We start from the raw sequence: 16,060 nt of genomic DNA, 5'->3' as shown, positions 1-16,060 counted from the left end.
CCCTCATAAAGACTCCAACCTTTTCTTTCTCTTTTCCTCTTTTCTTTTCTTTCTTTTTCAAACAACCAAATCCCAAACCCAACAGTGAAATCACCTAGTCTTATCTAGTTTGGAAAATGCAAACTAGAACTACACAAGGCAATATTCTTGTCAGTTCAAACCTAACACTTTCTACCAAGCTCAATCCCAAAATAGGTTTTACACACTCAAGAATAAACATGACTTGAAAGAAGGGTTGGTTAAGGGTACTGGAAACTGATTTTAATGATTCAATCAGCTACTTGGATCAACAAGAGTGGTAAAAAGGAGAAAGATGATCCAAATATGTATATGGTATCCATGAGTTTAAAGCAATACACAAACTGATAATTACAAGTCAATATTAGGTTCATATAAATAGGAAATGGCATCAAATCACAACATGCTTCAATTTAGACCAAATGCAATGCAGGAATTCAAGGCTTGGTTCAATCTTATGCTTCTAACTACTCAACTAGCATCAAAGTACTATTAACTTGGGCATTGATCCTAGTTTAGTGGATTAAACAAGCTAACAAGGCAAAACTCATCATAGATCCCTAATGCAAATAATTAACAGTCCTACATGAAACATGCTAAACAAGATGCTATTATGCAATGCAAACTACATGAACACTTTTTTTTTTATAAAGATTTTTGCAAAAAAATTTCAAATTTTTAGGGTTTTTCTATGCCTTAGATGCTATGCAAATACTAACATGATTATGCTAAACATTTGAAATAAGAAAACAAAACACAATGTCAAATGCTATCTCAAACCCTCCCCCAAACTTAAATCACACAGTCCTCTGCGTGAAAGAAATTTGTAAGAGGATTCAAGACCAAAAACAAAACACAACATCAAATGCTATGATATTTACAAGTGAAGGTGATAGTGGTACCTCAAGGATTGGAGAAGAAGCTGTCCACATCCTCATTCATGCTGTCAAATGTGTAGTTGGGGTCTGGTTGGTGACTTGGAGAAGGTGATTGGGGCAGCTCGACGATGGGGACCGACTGGGACTCGGTCAAGTACGTGCTCGAGTGGGGGGGGGGTCGAGCTGGACTGCGAATCTCCTTTTCTTCTTCCAATTAAACTCCCTTGCTTCCCTGACCATGAAAACACCAAAACACAAATCAAAATACCAAAACAAATCCTAAGCAATATAAACAGAGATACCTTAAGGACTTCCTCCCTAGTGAGTTTGTTTAAAGTCACTAAGCTTGACTTTTAATGCCTTTTTAGGCTTGAGGAGCATCCTGGAGAAGCATTGTGCACTTCCCAGGTGTTTCCTTTTCTCCCAAATACTTCTTAACTCTCTGACCATTGACTGTGAACTCACTACCATCCTTGTTGAGAAGTGTGACAGCTCCAAATGGTAGGATCTCCTTTATCTCAAAAGGGCCTCCCCATCTACTTTTCAACTTCCCAGGGAATAACTTGAGTCTTGAATTGTAAAGCAAAGCTTGCTCTCCAGCCTGTAGGTCTTTGATGAGAATCTTCTTATCATGGAAGGCTTTAGTTCTTTCCTTATAGATTTTGGAGTTTTCATAAGCTTCCAATCTGATTTCCTCAAGCTCATGCAATTCAAGGCTTCTCTTAGCTTGCGCTGTCTCTAGATCCAATTTCAAAAGTTTGATTGCCCATAGGGCTTTGTACTCAACTTCAACTGGGAGATGGCAAGACTTGCCATAGACCATTTGGAATGGGGTTCTTCCTATAGGTGTCTTGAAAGCTGTTCTATAGGCCCAAAGTGTTTCATCAAGTATACTAGACCAATCCTTTCTAGTTGCTCCTACTATTCTTGATAGAATGGCCTTGATTTGTTTGTTTGACACTTCAAATTGCCCACTTGTTTGAGGGTGGTAGGCTGTAGACACCTTGTGTTTAACTCCATACTTCCTTAGCATTCCTTCAAATATCTTGTCGATGGAGTGTGTTCCTCCATCACTAATCACAACCCTTGGAATTCCATACCTTGGGAAGATTATGGTCTTAAAAAGTTTAAGAACCACTTTGTGATCATTAGTAGGGCTGGCAATAGCCTCTACCCACTTGGAGACATAGTCCACTGCCACTAATATGTAGACATTCCCATTTGAAGGAGGATTAAAAGGTCCCATGAAATCCATTCCCCACACATCAAATATCTCAACTTCAAGAATTGGATTTTGGGACAACTCATTCCTTCTTGTGATATTCCCCATTCTTTGGCAAGCATCACACTTTGTGATGAACTTGTGAGTGTCCTTGAATAATGTAGGCCACCATAAACCAACTTGTAGGACTTTCTGGGCTGTCTTGAAAGTTGCAAAATGGCCTCCATAAGTAGAACCATTACAATGCCCTAGCACTCCTTCAACTTCATTTTCTGCTATGCATCTCCTAAACAGCCCATCTGATCCCTTTTTGTATAAGTAAGGTTCATCCCAATAGTATCCATTGATGTCCTTGAAGAGCTTTTTCTTCTTATAAGGGTCCATGTCTGCTGGGATTTCTTCACACACCTTGTAATTGACTATATCAGCATACCAAGGTAGATCTTCACTTTCAAGTGCCATCCACTCCTCCATCTCATCCTGCTCGATCGAGTGCCCAAACATACTTGGCCGAGTGCTTGTTCGAGTAGGCGGGCGAGTTGGAGGCCGAGTTGTCCCAATTTGCATCAGTTTCTCCTCAGGCATTGAATCATCGATTGGAATCTCCTCCTCTATCCTCATTCTGGACAAATGATCAGCTACTCCATTCTCTATCCCTTTCTTATCAACTATTTCCATGTCAAACTCTTGGAGAAGCAAAATCCATCTCAACAACCTTGGTTTTGTGTCCTTCTTTGAGTAGATGTGCCTCAAAGCAGCATGATCAGTGTACACAATTACCTTGGACTCTACTAAGTAACTTCTGAATTTTTCAAAGACAAAGACCACTGCTAGAAGCTCTTTCTCTGTTGTTGAATATCTTCCTTGAGTTTCATCCAAGGTCCTACTTGCATAGTGAATAACATGCAGCTTCTTATCTTTCTTTTGTCCCAGAACTGCTCCTACTGCAAAGTCTGAAGCATCACACATAATCTCAAATGGAAGATCCCAGTTTGGAGCTTGGACTATTGGAGCTGATATCAAAGCAGCCTTGATCTCCTTGAAAGCCTTCAAGCAATCTTCATCAAAGTTGAACTCAGTCTCCTTGCAAAGCAACCTTGTCAATGGCCTAGCTATCTTTGAGAAATCCTTGATGAACCTTCTATAAAATCCAGCATGACCAAGAAAGCTTCTTATGTCCTTGACTGTTTTTGGTGGTTGAAGTTGAACCATGACTTCAATTTTTGCTTTGTCAACTTCAATACCCTTCTCTGAAATCTTATGACCAAGAACTATACATTCTTCAACCATGAAGTGACACTTTTCCCAATTCAAGACTAGATTTGTCTCCTCACATCTCTTTAAAACCCTGCATAGATTAGTAAGACAAGAAGAAAAGGAATCTCCATAGACAGAGAAGTCATCCATAAAAACTTCAACCACATCCTCAATAAGATCAGAGAAGATTGACATCATGCACCTTTGAAAGGTAGCTGGAGCATTACATAATCCAAATGGCATCCTCCTATATGCAAAGGTACCATATGGACATGTGAATGTTGTCTTCTCTTGATCATTGGGATGAATAGGAATTTGGAAAAATCCAGAATATCCATCCAAGAAACAGTAATGGGTATGATTGGCTAATCTTTCCAACATTTGATCAATAAATGGAAGAGGAAAATGATCTTTCCTAGTACAAGAATTAAGCTTCCTATAATCAATGCACATTCTATGTCCTGTTATGGTTCTAGTGGGAATTAACTCATCACGATCATTCTTTATTACAGTGGTTCCTCCTTTTTTAGGGACACAGTGGACTGGTGAGACCCAAGTACTATCAGAAATAGGATAGATCACACCAGCTCCAAGCAATTTTAGAATCTCTTTTTTGACTACTTCCTTTAGGTTGGGGTTAAGCCTTCTTTGAGGTTCAATACTAGAGTAGGATTCAAATTCAAGGTGGATTCTATGCATGCAGAGACTAGGTGAAATTCCTTTAATGTCATCCAAAGTATAACCAATAGCTTTTCTAAACTTTCTTAGCTCAACAACTAGCAAATCAAGCTCTTCCCTACCCAAGTTAGCATTTACTATCACATGATAAGTAGAGTTCTCACCTAAAAAAACGTACCTTAGCCCAGATGGGAGAGGTTTTAGCTCTACTTTTGGTGCTTTCAGTTCAGACCAGTCGTCTGTGGAGGACTCGGCAGTGCACTCGGTCGAGTAGTGTTGGTGCTCGGTCGAGTGTATGCTCGAGTAGGTGGTCGAGCTATCCGTATTTGCTGTTTGAACTGACCAGAATTCCTCTCTTAATGCTGGTAACCTCTCAAAAACCTCTGGATGGTGTGATTCTCCACAAGAGTCCAGTATATCTTCATAGGCCTTGGTTTCTTTATGGATGAACCCTTCCCCTCCACTTTTGGTCAAAACAGTTCTAAGATGATCTTGTTCTGCTAGCTCTTCCATCAATTCTCCTGATAATTTGTCCAACTCTTCAACCCAAAAGACTTGTCCTCCAATTGTTGGTTTCTTCATAGCCTCTACAATGTCAAATATCATTCTGAGGTCCTCTCCCAAGTTGAGATCAATCTTCCCTTGTCTCACATCAATTATTGCTCCTGCTGTAGCCAGGAAAGGTCTCCCCAAGATCAAAAGATCTTTTGGTTCTTCATCCATTTCCAAGACTACAAAGTCTGTTGGGACTTCCACTGCTCCAACTCTAACTGGTAGATCTTCCAAAACACCATGTGGTAATCTTATTGATCTATCAGCTAAGATCAGGGAGATGTTGCATGGCTTATACCTTGTAAACCCTAGGCGTTTAGCAACTGATAGAGGCATTAGGCTTACTGAGGCTCCCAAATCACAAAGGCATCTATTGAAGGTTAAGGGCCCTATAGAGCAAGGTAGAGTAAAGGAACCAGGATCTCTTAGCTTTTGAGGGTTCACTTGCTTTTGGATTATGGCACTACACTCATGGCTGAGAATCACCATCCCTTGAACTTCTTTGATCCTTTCCATCACAGCATCTTTCAAGAATTTTTGGTAAGGAGGGATCATCACAAAGGCATCCTAAGCTCAATCTCTCTAACTTGTTTGTCAAACAATGCCTTGTATTTTTCAACCATCTGTTTCTTAAATCTTCCTGGGAAAGGTAGTGGAGGCTTGTAAGGAGGAGGAATGAACCGGACTTCTTTTTCTTTGGAGGTAACTGGATTGATTTTCTCCTGAGAAGCTGCTCGATCGGGTACTCGACCACCTACTCGGTCGAGTGAGTGGTCGAGTGAGTGGTCGAGTGGTGCGTCGAATTCAACGGTGTTTTCATTCTGAGTCTCTTCGTGTTGGAAACCCTCCCCCTCCTGAATCCCACTGTCCTCAGTGTTGGGATGTGCTCCTAGTCGTGTTGGTAAGACTCTTCCACTGCGAAGATTGATAGCATTGGTAAATTCAGTAGCTTGCACAATAGCTTTGCCCTTGTGATGGTCATGCTTTGCGGCAGAAGCTTGTTGATTTTCCATAGTCATAATCCTGGAAGTCAGTGTGTCAAACTTGGCATGAAGTTCACTTTAAATATCTTCTATCCTCTTGTTCAGCTCAACAATTCTGTTTGCTGCCTCAATCTTCCCATTGGTTTGCCCAATCAACAGCTGTTGTATCATTGCTCTTAGGTCTTGTTCATGGCCTTAGTTAGTCTGAAACCCTGGTGGGGGACACAATTGGGGCTGGAACACTTATTGCTGCTGCTTGGGTGCATAGTTGTTCTGTTGTTGAGGCTGAGGAGGTGGATAGACTTGGTCTTGAGGGTTGGCTACATTGGTGCTCCTATAAGAGAGGTTGTTCTGCTTGAATCCTCCACCTTGGTTGTAGCCTTTGTATCCTCCTCCTTGGTTCTGCATATAACACAACTCAGCAAACTCCCTATCTCCTTCTTGGACTGGAGCTTCTTCTGCACCACTGAAGTGAATGGTTTTTGATTGGCTTAGGAGAATCTTGTCAAGCTTCTCATTGACCATCTTTAAATCCTTCTTGTACTTGTCCTCTTGATCAGTGGAGGTGATCCTTATGGTTCTATTGATGTTCATATATTTTATCCTGTTTTCTCTTAATATATTCACATCTTTTGCATCTTTTGCTATCCATTTTGACCATTATTGCATAGCTTTAGGACTGTTCTTGCATTAGAGTTTAGTTGCATTGCATTTGCTTCTTTTCATGCATAAACAGGTGATTTTGGAGCTTAAGGAGCATGGAAGCAATGCTGAGGAGAACTGAAGCAATCATGAGGAGAAAGCAAGAGAGCTAAGGCTGAAGAACCAAGGTCCGGAATCCAACTTGACTGCCCACTCGACCAGACACTCGACCGTGTGCTGAGAGGGACTCGACCGAGTGGGAGGAGCACAAGAGGAGCCGACTCGACCGGTCACTCGACCGAGCACCAGGTCGAGTTGGTCGAGCCGCCTGGCTATTTTGTCTTTTAGTGTTTTTAGGGCTTCCACTACTTTTTCTATATAAGGGCTTGTACCTGCAGCCACAAAAAGAGCCCAGCTTTTTAGAGAGTCAAAAACCTAGTTTTTACCTTTTTTAGAATTATTCCTTTTGCACTTTTATTTTCTTAGATCTTGTACTTCTTTTAAAAGGAGAAAAAGACTAAATTATTCAATATTGTTGGTTTCATAACGTTCTTAATATTGAGAATTTGAGTTTGGTTCTTTCTTCAATATTGTAGATCTTTGATTTATCTTTCTAATGATGCAAGTTTCAGTATTTTCTGGGTTTATGACTTTATTGTTCATCATGTATGTTTGTGAGTAGTTGCTTAGGATCTTGAGGGTGGGTTAGGCTGGGTTGTGTTTGAGGTTTGTTTGATTTGGTCAAGTTTGATTGTTGTAGATCTCTTCTAGGCTAGATGTTCTTAATGCTGATCCTATATCTGAGAGGGTAGGATCTGATTTCAAGCCTCTTAGCATCACACCAATGTCTAAGGAGCATAGATAAGGCTAGATCTGGAGACTATCATTAGGCTTGCTAAGAGATTAGAAGTCTTGTTTGATTTTTGACATATTGCTTAATGCCTGCTTGTGTAGATTCTTTACTTTGTGAGACCAAGTCTAGAGATGCATGAGTTTGATTGTTTCTTGCCATGAGAGTGGATTAAATATGTCTTAGAAATATATGTCTAGAGATTAGCTCAAGTTGTTTGATATTTGTTGACCAAGTTAGATGACCTCAATCATAGTCCAGCCCATGAATCCCTCCTCAAGACCTTTCTTGTTTATTGATTTATTAGCTTAAATCCTGTTGTTTGATCATTGTTTGATTCGTTTTGGTATTGCCCTGTTTTTCTTGTGTTGCTCTGTTTTGCGTATTTATCCATCACGACCCTGCACTCGATCAGCACTCGATCGAGTGCTTGCTCGAGTTCCAACCCAGAACTTGTGTTTATGATTTGTGTTTGTCCTGTTTCACCCTAGTTGCATTCATTTAGTATCCTGTTCATTACTTACCCTGCATTAGTTCAATACTTGCATTTCCATAGTTTCTATTTCTGTTTGTCATAATCACTCTGTTCCATTTGCATTTAGCTCCTAGTTCTTGTAGTTTTACTTTCTGCACTTTCCATTTCATCATAGGATTGTTAGTGACAAAAAACCTTTACATCTAGCTTGACTTAGACTCATATGCACATCTTGATTTTTCACAAACACTCAGATTGGATTGACACCTCTTATACTACAACTGCATAAGGGGAATTGAAACACCCTGCCATCCATTCATTCATAAGTCATCATTCCATACATCATCACCACAACCAACAAAATAATGTGTTTCAATTTGGCGTCGTTGCCGATTTGAATTTGTTTTGTGACATTTAGGATCATTATTAGTCTAAGATTAAGTTCGTTTATACACTTGTGACGTTACTGAACTCGAATCTTCTTTTGCTTGGCTGTCTTTAGTTTCAGGTACCCACTCGACCACCCACTCGACCACCACTCGACCGAGCCGTGATCGAGCACTTGATCGAGTCAGAAGTCGGATCCAAATAGCCATCACTTCCCAGTCGACTCGACCACCCACTCGAGCCTGCGCTCGACCTCGTACCTGTTCGAGTCTGTAGTCGAGTTTGTTGATGCACACAAGGTCAAAAGGCAAAGACAGTCTTCAAAGGCCTATTGACAACATCCATAGGCTACAAAAGGATTTGAGACATAAGCAAAGAAGAGTAGTTCAAGAACAAGAAGAACAAGTAGTCATGGAGCAGCAAGATCACCATGATCATAGACCTAGACACATTGGTGCTGGGGATGCACCTAACATACACAACCAAAGAGCTGGTATTGTGCCTCCTGCTATGGCCAATAATAATTATGAAATAAAGAGTGGATTGATCTCCATGATACAAGCCAACAAATTTCATGGGTTGCCAATGGAGGATCCTGTAGATCACCTTGATGAGTTTGACAGAATATGTGGACTCACAAAAATCAATGGAGTAAGTGAAGATGGCTTCAAGTTAAGGCTATTCCCATTTTCCCTTGGAGACAAAGCTCATCTATGGGAGAAGACCCTTCCTACTGGAGCTATAACCACATGGGATGCATGCAAGAAAGCTTTTCTGGCCAAGTTCTTCTCCAATGCAAGGACTGCTAGGTTGAGGAATGAAATTTCTGGGTTTGCTCAAAGGAATAATGAGAGTTTTTGTGAAGCTTGGGAGAGGTTTAAAGGATTCCAAACTCAGTGTCCTCACCATGGCTTCAGCAATGAGTCCCTTCTAAGCACTTTGTATAGAGGAGTGCTTCCCAAGATAAGAATGCTTCTTGATACAGCTTCAAATGGCAACTTCCTCAACAAGAATGTGGAAGAAGGATGGGAATTGGTTGAGAATCTTGCTCAGTCAGATGGTAATTATAATGAAGATTATGGTAGAACCATGAGGATCCCCTCCACTGATCAAGAGGACAAATACAAGCAGGATTTAAAGATGGTCAATGAGAAGCTTGACAAGATTCTCCTAAGCCAGTCAAAAATCATTCACTTCATTGGTGAAGAAGAAGCTCCAGTCCAAGAAGGAGATAGGGAGTTTGCTGAGTTGTGTTATATGCAGAACCAAGGAGGAGGATACAAAGGCTACAACCAAGGTGGAGGATTCAAGCAGAACAACCTCTCGTATAGGAGCACCAATGTAGCCAATCCTCAAGACCAAGTCTATCCACCTCCTTAGCCTCAACAACAGCACAACTATGCACCCAAGCAGCAACAACAAGTGTTCCAGCCCCAATTGTGTCCCCCATCAGGGTTTCAGACTTACCAAGGCCAAGAACAAGACCTAAGAGCAATGATACAACAGCTGTTGATTGGGCAAACCAATGGGAAAATTGAGGAAGCCAAATAGTTTGCTGAGCTGAATCAAAGGTTAACATCACAATATAATGATCTCAATATGAAGTTTGAAGGTCTTAACTCATGAGTGAAGTATATGGAGAGCAATATAGCATCTACTTCAGCTCCAAAAACCCACCCAACTCCCTCGAAAAGCAGTTCAAAACCCAAGGGAGTTTACTGCCAAAGCCATTCGTATCTTTGAAGAGGAAGTCACTGAGGACAGTGAAGTTCAAGTTGGGAAGGATTGGTCATTTCTTGAAGCTCAGAGTGAAGTTTGTGCAAAGCAGACTGACTCTGGTATTTCACTCGACCAGGTGCTCGAGCATGCACTCGACCGAGTGAGTGTTCGAGTGGCCGATCGAGCTGAAGAGTCAGAAGCTGTCAAGCCTGCTAAGTACATCCCTCCTGCTTACAAACCGCCTCTACCATTCCCAGGACGTTTCAAGGCACAGAAGCTTAAGGAATTAAGGGAAATCATTGAGAAAAAACAAATGTTGACTTTGCAACAAAAGGAAGAGAAGGCTTTGAAGGAAGAGGTTGTGATTGAGAAACAAGAAGAAGTGATGGCCATACAAGAGATCATCATTGCTTACCAAGAAGAAGAGAGAGGACCTGCCTTGGAACAGTATGATCCATATCCTCTCTATAAGGATTTTTTGCTTGATTTATCAAAGAAGAAGGCTCAAGCTCAAGATGAGAAGGATCTTGAAGACCTTGGACGAGTAATCATCCCAATTAAGCTTAAGGATCCAGGTCCATTCTATCTGCCTTGCACACTTAGCTATCTTCACTACAACCAGTGTTTATGTGACTTGGGAGCATCTATCAGTGTGATGCCCTATTCTATAGCACAAAAGCTTGGGCACACTGACTTCAAGTCCACCAACCTTCATATATGCCTAGCTGATGGTTCAAACAGAGATGTGATTGGCAAATTGGAGAATATTCCAGTCAAGATAGGAAGAGCAAGGGTTCATACAGATTTTGTGGTATTGGAGATGGACAAGGAACCTGAAGATCCTATCATCCTTGGGAGGCCATTCTTAGCCACAGTTGGAGCTGTTATTGATGTTAAGGAAGGTCTTGTGACCTTGAACATTTCTGAGGATATAGCTATGAAGTTTAACATCTATAACCCAACCAACCTTCCTACCATTGATGATCAACCTTTTACTATCAAGGACAAAGGTGGTCATGAAGGTTTAAGTGAAGTGGCAACTCCAAAGGACAATCTCCCTCTTCAAGAAGATTCTGTGGAAAAGCTTAAGATGTCAGTTCAAGAGTTGACTGGTATGGTTAAGGATCTCCAAGTCAAGCTAAACAAGAGGTCTTTGAGGAAAGCAAGACCAAGGCTCAAAATCAAGAAGAAATATGGTTTGTGTGTTAAGGGTGAGGTGATCAAGGATCAGACTCACAGTGATCAAGAAGTGCCAGGGAGGATTTCATCACCTCCTTGGTATCTAAACAAAGCCTAAGAAGGCAGCCAAAGTCAAGCTTAGTGACTCTAAACAAGCTCACTAGGGAGGAAGTCCCTAAGGTATCCTTTGTAAATATGCTTTATTTTCTTAGTAGTTTTGATGTGTTTTTTTTTTATGTTTGTGTTGGGCAGGCCTTTCAATGAAAAAGTGTAGATGGGTATGGAGAGATTTGGACTTGGGGAAGGAGATTCGCAAGCCCACTCGACCAGCCCACGAGAGGTACTCGACCGAGTTGGCAAAGAACTAAGGCCCACTCGATTCTCATTTCTCCAGAATGATCGAGTGGAGGGAAGAACAAGAAGAAAAATTTTGAAATTTCAAACTTTGGTCAAGGAGCTCGACCACGTGCTGGTCGAGTGTGGGGTCGAGTGGCAGCAAAAAGCAGGTCAAAGATTCTCATTTCAAATTTGAATGGTATGGACGCTCCACCCTTGTCTCCTTGCCCCCTTAGCTTCTTTAAATAAAGCCTTACACGATCCTATGTCTCTCACACTCTCTCATTTGCTCAAAACAACTAAAATCAAGTTTTAAAATCTTTCTCAAAGTTCATCTTTTGCTCAAGCTTAGCTCTTTTAAGTTTTTGGGTCACTAACCTATTAAACTTAAGCTTTGAGTCTATTCCCTTCAGTTCTATTCGAAAATGTCTTCAAGGATTACAAGGAAGTCTCAACAAGCGGCTGCAAGCTCCATGGAACGTTTTGATGATCGCCTACAATCAAGAGGAGAAGCTGGAAGAACCACTCGACGCCCCACTCGAGCACGTACTCGACCGAGCCCCGGTCGATTCCCATCGTCGAGCTGCCCCAATCTCCACCTCCAAGTCATCAACAAGACCCCAATTACACCTTTGACATCATGCAAGAGGATGTGGACAGTTTCTTCTCCAATCCTTGAGGTACCACTATCACCTTCCCTTGTAAATACCATAGCATTTGATGTTGTGTTTTGTTTTTGATTTTGAATCCTCTTACAAATTTCTTTCACACAGAGGACTGTGTGATTTAAGTTTGGGGAAGGGTTTGAGATAGCATTTGATGTTGTGTTTTGTTTTCTTATTTCAAATTTTTAGCATCATCATGTTAATACTTGCATAGCATCTAAGGCATAGAAAAACCCTAAAAAATTGATTTTTTTTGCAAAAATCTTTATAAAAAAAGAGTGTTCATGTAGTTTGCATTGCATATTAGGATCTTGTTTAGCATGTTTCATGTAGGATTGTATATTATTTGCATTAGGGATCTATGATGAGCTTTGCCTTGTTAGTTTGCTTGATTCACTAGACTAGGATCAATGCCCAAGTTAATAGTACTTTGATGCTAGTTGAGTGGTTAGAAGCATAAGATTGAACCAAGTCTTGAATTCCTGCATTGCATTTGGTCTAAATTGAAGCATGTTGTGATTTGACACCATTTCCTACTTATAAAAGCTTAATATTGACTGCTAAATATCAATGTGTGCATTGCTTTAAACTCATGGATATCATATACATTTTTGGATCATCTTTCTCCTCTTTACCACTCTTGTTGATCCAAGTAGCTGATTGAATCATTAAAATCAGTTTCCAATACCCCTAACCAACCCTTCTTTCAAGCCATGTTTATTCTTGAGTGTGTGAGGCCTTTTTGGGATTGAGCTTGGTAGAAAATGTTAGGTTTGAACTGACAAGAATAATGCCTTGTGTAGTTCTAGTTTGCATTTTCCAAACTAGATAGGACTAGGTGATTTCATTGTTGGGTTTGGGATTTGGTTGTTTGAAAAAGAAAGAAAAGAAAAGAGGAAAAGAGAAAGAAAAAGTTAGAGTCTTTAGGAGGGGAATGTTTTTAAGTAAAATCAAAGTCTAGTGAAAGAATGGAAAGTATGATATTGTTTAAAGATGGTTTCAGTCAAAGAAAATAAAGAAAGAAAAAGAAGAGTATAGCAAGATGCTTTTATGTCTTAAGAGTAAGAAGATGGTCTCTCTTTAGAGTGGGGCTTATCAATATCAAGGTTCTCTCATAAAAATGGATTGAGCTTTAGAAGAATGCTAAAGGTGGTCTATTTGCAAGCTTTAGGAGCTGAGATCCCACTTTCAACCCTTACCTACCTACTTATGTCTTGATTATTTGCTTGAGGGCAAACAAAGACTAAGTTTGGGGGTGTTGATGTTCATATATTTTACCCTATTTTCCCTTAATATATTCACATCTTTTGCATCTTTTGCTATCCATTTTGACCATTATTGCATAGCTTTAGGACTGTTCTTGCATTAGAGTTTAGTTGCATTGCATTTGCATCTTTTCATGCATAAACAGGTGATTTTGGAGCTTAAGGAGCATGGAAGCAATGCTGAGGAGAAGTGAAGCAATCATGAGGAGAAAGCAAGAGAGCTAAGGTTGAAGAACCAAGGTTCGGAGTCCAACTCGACTGCCCACTCGACCAGACACTCGACCGTGTGCTGAGAGGGACTCGACCGAGTGGGAGGAGCACAAGAGGAGCCGACTCGACCGGTCACTCGACCGAGCACCAGGTCGAGTTGGTCGAGCCGCCTGACTATTTTGTCTTTTAGCGTTTTTAGGGCTTCCACTACTTTTTCTATATAAGGGCTTGTACCTGCAGCCACAAAAAGAGCCCAGCTTTTTAGAGAGTCAAAAACCTAGTTTTTACATTTTTTAGAATTATTCCTTTTGCACTTTTATTTTCTTAGATCTTGTACTTCTTTTAAAAGGAGAAAAAGACTAAATTCTTCAATATTGTTGGTTTCATAACTTTCTTAGTATTGAGAATTTGAGTTTGGTTCTTTCTTCAATATTGTAGATCTTTGATTTATCTTTCTAATGATGCAAGTTTCAGTATTTTCTGGGTTTATGACTTTATTGTTCATCATGTATGCTTGTGAGTAGTTGTTTAGGATTTTGAGGATGGGTTAGGCTGGGTTGTGTTTGAGGTTTGTTTGATTTGGTCAAGCTTGATTGTTGTAGATCTCTTCTAGGTTAGATGTTCTTAATGCTGATCATATACCTGAGAGGGTAGGATCTGATTTCAAGCCTCTTAGCATCACACCAATGTCTAAGGAGCATAGATAAGGCTAGATCTGGAGACTATCATTAGGCTTGCTAAGCGATTAGAAGTCTTGTTTGATTTTTGACATATTGCTTAATGCCTGCTTGTGTAGATTCTTTACTTTGTGAGAATAAGTCTAGAGATGCATGAGTTTGATTGTTTCTTGCCATGAGAGTGGATTAAACATGTCTTAGAAATATATGTCTAGAGATAAGCTCAAGTTGTTTGATATTTGTTGACCAAGTTAGATGACCTCAATCATAGTCCAGCCCATGAATCCCTCCTCAAGACCTTTCTTGTTTATTGATTTCTTAGCTTAAATCCTGTTGTTTTATCGTTGTTTGATTCGTTTTGGTATTGCTCTGTTTTTCTTGTGTTGCTCTGTTTTGCGTATTTGTCCAGCTCGACCCTGCACTCGATTAGCACTCGATCGAGTGCTTGCTCGAGTTCCAACCCAGAACTTGTGTTTATGATTTGTGTTTGTCCTGTTTCACCCTAGTTGCATTCATTTAGTATCCTGTTCATTACTTACCCTGCATTAGTTCAATACTTGCATTTCCATAGTTTCTATTTTTGTTTGTCATAATCACTCTGTTCCATTTGCATTTAGCTCCTAGTTCTTGTAGTTTTACTTTCTGCACTTTCCATTTCATCATAGGATTGTTAGTGACAAAAAACCTTTACATCTGGCTTGACTTAGACTCATATGCACATCTTGATTTTTCACAAACACTCAGATTGGATTGACACCTCTTATACTACAATTGCATAAGGGGAATTGAAACACCCTGCCATCCATTCATTCATAAGTCATCATTCCATACATCATCACCATAACCAACAAAATAATGTGTTTCATCTATCATAATCTTCATTATAATTACCATCTGACTGAGCAAGGTTCTCAACCAATTCCCATCCTTCTTCCACATTCTTGTTGAGGAAGTTGCCATTTGAAGCTGTGTCAAGAAGCATTCTAATCTTGGGTAGAACTCCTCTGTACAAAGTTCTGAGCAAAGACTCATTGCTGAATCCATGGTGGGGACATTGAGTTTGGAATCCTTTAAATCTCTCCCATGCCTCACAAAAACTTTCATTATTTCTCTGTGCAAAACCTGAGATTTCATTCCTCAACCTAGCAGTCCTTGCATTGGAGAAGAACTTGGCCAGAAAAGCTTTCTTGCATGCATCCCATGTGGTTATTGCTCCAGTAGGAAGAGTCTTCTCCCAGAGATGAGCTTTGTCTCCAAGGGAAAATGGGAATAGCCTTAACTTGAAGCCATCTTCACTCACTCCATTGATTTTTGTGAGTCCACATATCTTGTCAAACTCATCAAGGTGATCTAGAGGATCCTCCATTGGCAACCCATGAAATTTGTTGGCTTGTATCATGGAGATCAATCCACTCTTGATTTCATAATTATTATTAGCAACTGCAGGAGGCACAATACCATCTCTTTGGTTGTGTGTGTTAGGTGCATCCCCAACACCAATGTTCCTTCCCCTTGGAGCTTGTTGATCTTGTTGCTCCATTAGCACTTGTTGTTCTTGTTCCTGATTGATTCTTGTTCTCTACTATCTTAGGTCCCTTGGTGGTCGATTGATGTGATCAAAGAGTCTCTGAAGATTGTGATAACCCTTGGATCTTGTTTGCATCAACAGACTCGAGTACAGACTCGGACATGCACTCGGTCGAGGCAGGCTCGAGTGGATGGTCGAGTCGATTGGGAGGTGAGGTCTATTTGTATTCGGCTTCTGACTCGATCACGGACTCGAGCACTCACTCGGCCGAGTGACGGTCAAGTTGAAGGTCGAGTTGGTACCTGAAACTCAATCACAAACAAGCAGTAGAAGAATCAAGATCAATAGAGAACAAGGGGATAAATGAACTTAATCTTAGACTAATATAAACCCTAATTGTCACAAATAAACACTCAAATGGGCAACAACGCCAAATTGAAACACATATATTTTTGTGGTATGGATGATGAATGTATGGAATGGTGAGATATGAAATGAATGGATGGCAGGGTGTTTCAATTCCCCCTTATGCAGTTGTA

At 40.4% G+C, this 16,060-nt stretch overlaps 2 non-coding genes across 2 annotated transcripts; one reads left to right on the top strand and one right to left on the bottom strand.

The window, feature by feature from the left end:
- Positions 1–8,749: 8,749 nt before the first annotated feature.
- LOC147929547 (small nucleolar RNA R71) lies at positions 8,750–8,856 on the bottom strand. The gene has a single exon (XR_015579019.1). It is a non-coding gene; the product is annotated as a small nucleolar RNA R71 (small nucleolar RNA).
- Positions 8,857–15,030: 6,174 nt separating this feature from the next.
- Positions 15,031–15,137, top strand: LOC147929546 (small nucleolar RNA R71). Its single transcript, XR_015579006.1, has one exon. It is a non-coding gene; the product is annotated as a small nucleolar RNA R71 (small nucleolar RNA).
- The last annotated feature ends 923 nt before the right edge of the window (positions 15,138–16,060 follow it).

This window comes from Camelina sativa, chromosome 13, assembly GCF_030686135.1.
Source record: "Camelina sativa cultivar CO46 ecotype springtype chromosome 13, ASM3068613v1".
NCBI lineage: Eukaryota > Viridiplantae > Streptophyta > Magnoliopsida > Brassicales > Brassicaceae > Camelina > Camelina sativa.
Note: the sequence above shows the minus strand (reverse complement) of the source record. Positions and strands in the feature narration are given on the sequence as shown.